The sequence below is a fragment of the Saimiri boliviensis genome, chromosome 10 (genome assembly GCF_048565385.1).
Source record: "Saimiri boliviensis isolate mSaiBol1 chromosome 10, mSaiBol1.pri, whole genome shotgun sequence".
Taxonomy (NCBI): domain Eukaryota; kingdom Metazoa; phylum Chordata; class Mammalia; order Primates; family Cebidae; genus Saimiri; species Saimiri boliviensis.
Genome location: NC_133458.1, coordinates 17,178,927 through 17,183,419, shown reverse-complemented (window position 1 = coordinate 17,183,419; position 4,493 = coordinate 17,178,927).

The window sequence follows — 4,493 nt, the reverse complement described above, 5'->3', positions numbered from 1 at the left end:
TCACATTTTACAAAGAGATTAAGGTTAAATAATTTGCCCAAAGTAATAGTCCAATAAGTGGCAGAAGACTCTTGCCTCCAGGATTTTGCTGACTGGGTAAGCTGAAATCCTCTTACTGTAAGTACCTAAAAACACTGGATGAAATATTTATAAATGGTTATAAATTCATAGTCAAATTCACAAGAAAGTTAAGGCGATCCCTAGGGGCTGAGAATGAAGCGGTAAGGGCCGGCATGGTGGCTCACATCTGTAGCCCCGAAATTTGGGGAGGGTGAGGTGGGAGGAGGGCTTGAGCCAAGGAGTTTGAGACCAGCCTAGGCAACACGGCAAACCCTATCTCTACAAAAAAAACGAATTGGCTGGGTGCAATGGCGGACGCCTGTAGTCCCAGCTACTCGGGAGACTGAAGCAGGAGGATCACCTAAGCCTGGGAGGTCGAGGCTGCAGTGAGCCAAAATCACACTGCTGCACTCCAGCCTGGGTAACAGAGGGAGACCCTATCAAAAAAAAGAAAAAAAAAAAAAAAAAGCAAAGTTCTTATCTTTTAATACTTTTTTTCTTTTTTAATAAAGATGGTGTTTCACCACCTTTATTAAAGACCATAGCCAGGCTGGTCTTGAACTCCTGACCTCAAGTGATCCACCCACCTCGGCCTCCCAAAGTGCTAGGGTTACAGGCATGAGCCACCGCGCCCGGCTTTTCCTTTTTATTTTTTATACTTTTTTTTTTCTTTTAAAAGCAAAGTTCTGTATATGCTGCCTTGAGGTCTTAATGTTGGAGGCAGGATGATTTGTTCATTGAGGAAAACTAAGGCTTTGAAGTATATGGCCCACCCTGGGACAAAAGAGGTCCTCAGCTTCTATGAGCAGGCAGCTGAAACTGAGGTGCGTCCCTGGGCAATAAACTTCAGATGACTCAACAATCTGAGAGACTAAAATGTATGTTTATTTTATTTTATTATTTTATTTGAGCCAGAGTCTCACTCTATCGCCCAGGCTAAAGTGCAGTAACACCATCTTGGCTCACTGAAACCTCCCTCTCCCAGGTTCAAGCGATTCTCCTGCCTCAGCCTCCTGAGTAGCTGGGCTTACAGGTATGCACCAACATGCCTGGCTAATTTCCGTATTTTTTGTAGAGACAAGGTTTCACCATGTTGGCAAGGTTGGTCTTAAACTTCTGACCTCAATCGATCCGCCCACCTTGGCCTCCCAAGGTGCTGGGATTTGACCACCGTGCCCAGACAAAAGTGTATGTTTAAATTACACACTCAAGGCCAGGCGCTGTGGCTCATGCCTGTAATCCCAGCACTTTGGGACGTCAAGGTGGGCAGATTACTTGAGGTGGGGAGTTAAAGACCAGCCCGGCCAGCATGGTGAAACCCCATCTCTACTAAAAGTACAAAAATTAGCCAGGCGGGCCGGGTGCGGTGGCTCAAGCCTGTAATCCCAGCACTTTGGGAGGCCGAGGCGGGTGGATCACAAGGTCAACAGATCGAGACCATCCTGGTCAACATGGTGAAACCCCGTCTCTACTAAAAATACAAAAAAATTAGCTGGGCATGGTGGCGTGTGCCTGTAATCCCAGCTACTAAGGAGGCTGAGGCAGGAGAATTGCCTGAACCCAGGAGGCGGAGGTTGTGGTGAGCCAAGATCGCGCCATTGCACTCCAGCCTGGGTAACAAGAGCGAAACTCCGTCTCAAAAAAAAAAAAAAAAAATTAGCCAGGCATGGTGGCAGTCACCTGTAATCCCAGCTACTTGGGAAGCTGAAGCAGGAGAATCGCTTGAACCCTAATGACACACATCAATCTTCCTGCATTTATCTGCACATCAATCCCAATTCTTTACTATTGCAATTGTCCTACCAACAAGTTACCAAACAGGAGAACATGGTCACCTGAAAACCACAGACCTATAATTAACCAGCCTTTGCTTCTGCTGAAATTATAGTGTGCACTTGAAAGGGACCCATAAAATTGACCAATACCCCTGAATTAGAGGTTCCAAGGGTCTTGTCTGCTGTAAACAGAGAAACAACTTCTCTGAAGTTTATCCCAATCCCGTAACTGGCACTATGAAACTGCCTCAGGCAGGCTTTGCTTTATAGATATGGTACTATGGGTTAATTAATTCTGGCATTTTTCTCACATCCTCAAAATTGTATAGTTGGTAACAAATAAATGATATGAAATTAAGTGAGGGCTAAGCATGGTGGCTCACACCTATAATCACATTTTGGGAAGGTGAGGTGGAAGTATGGCTTGAGCCCCGGTGTTCAAGACCAGCCTGGGAAACATGGTGAGACCCCATCTGTATAAAAAATTAAAAATAAGGCCGGGCGCGGTGGCTCACGCCTGTAATCCCAGCACTTTGGGAGGCCGAGGCGGGCGGATCACGAGGTCGAGAGATCGAGACCATCCTAGTCAACATGGTGAAACCCCGTCTCTACTAAAAATACAAAAAAATTAGCTGGGCATGGTGGCGCGTGCCTGTAATCCCAGCTACTCAGGAGGCTGAGGCAGGAGAATTGCCTGAACCCAGGAGGTGGAGGTTGCGGTGAGCCGAGATCGCGCCATTGCACTCCAGCCTGGGTAACAAGAGTGAAACTCCGTCTCAAAAAAAAAAAAAAAAAGAAAGAAAGAAAGAAAGAAAACTCCACTCTCAGTAATAGTTAAACAGCATTGTGGATGTAATTAATGCCACTGAGTTGTGCACTCACAATGGTTAAAATGATCCATTTTTGGGTGGGTGCCGTGGCTCACACTTGTAATCCCAGCACTTACGGAGAACAAGGCAGGTGGATCACCTAAGGTCACCAGTTTGAGATGAGCCTGACCAACGTGGTGAAACCTATCTGTACTAAAAATACAGAATTAGCCAGGCATGGTGGCACATGCTTGTAATCCCAGCCACTTGGGAGGCTGAGGCAGGAGAATCACTTGAACCTGAGAAGTAGAGATTGCAGTGAGCTAAGATCATGCCATTGCACTCCAGCCTGGGCAACAAGATTGAAAAAAATAATAATAATAAATGAAATGGATTTATTTTTTATTTTGTAGAGACAGAGTTGCCTAGGCTGGAGTGTAGTAGTACATTGCAGCTCACTGCAGCCTCCACCTCTCAAGCGATCCTCCCACCTCAGCCTCTGGAGTAGCTGGGACCACAGGCATGAGCCACTACGCCTGGCTTTTTTTTTTTTTTTTTTTTTTTTGAGACAAGAGTTTCACTCTTGTTACCCAGGCTGGAGTGCAATGGCGCTATCTCGGCTCACCACAACCTCCGCCTCCTGGGTTCAAGCAATTCTTCTGCCTCAGCCTCCTGAGTAGCTGGGATTACAGGCACGTGCCACCATGCCTAGCTAATTTTTTGTATTTTTAGTAGAGACAGGGTTTCACCATGTTGACCAGGATGGTCTCAATCTCTCGACCTCGTGATCCACCCGCCTCGGCCTCCCAAAGTGCTGGGATTACCGGCTTGAGCCACCGCACCCGGCCCACCTGGCTTATTTTTTAAAAAAATTGGGCCGGGCGTGGTGGCTCATGCCTGTAATCCAAGCACTTTGGAGGCCAAGGTGGGTGGATCACCTGAGGTCGGGACTTCAAGACCAGCCTGACCAACATGGTGAAACCCCGTCCTTATATTAAAAAAAAAAATTGTAGAAACAGAGTCTCCTTCAGTTTTTTTTTTTTCTAATGTAGCATTTTTTAGAATTTTTTCTCATGCTGCTCAGTTCAGAAAAAAATTTCAATTACAGAAAATCTTTTTTTTTTTTTTTTTTTTTTTTTGAGACAGAGTTTCGCTCTTGTTACCCAGGCTGGAGTGCAATGGCACAATTTCGGCTCACTGTAACCTCCACCTCCTGGGTTCAAGCAATTCTCCTGCCTCAGCCTCCTGAGTAGCTGGGATTACAGGCATGTGCCACCATGCCCAGCTAATTTTTTGTATTTTTAGTAGAGACGGGGGTTTCACCATGTTGACCAGGATGGTCTCGATCTCTCGACCTCATGATCCACCTGCCTCAGCCTCCCAAAGTGCTGGGATTACAGGCTTGAGCCACTGCGCCTGGCCCAGAAAATCTTAAAAATATTAAAATCCGCTGGGTACAGTGGCTCATGCCTGTAATCCTAGCACTTTGGGAGGCCAAGGAGGGTGGACCATGTGAGGTCAGGAGTTCAAGACCAGCCTCACCAGCATGGAGAAACCCTGTCTCTACTAAAAATACAAAATTAGAGGGGTGTGGTGGTGCATGCCTGTGATCCCAGCTACCAGGGAGGCTGAGGCAGGAGAATTGCTTGAACCTGGGAGGCAGGGGTTGCAGTGAGCCAAGATCTCACCCATTGTACTCCAGATTGGCAACAAGAGTAAAACTCTGTCTCAAAAAAAAAAAAAAAAAAAAAAAAAATTTATATATATATATATATAAAATCTGCTGGGTGCAGTGGATAATGCCTGTAATCCCTTGCTACTTGGGAGACTGAGATGGCAGAATCTCTTG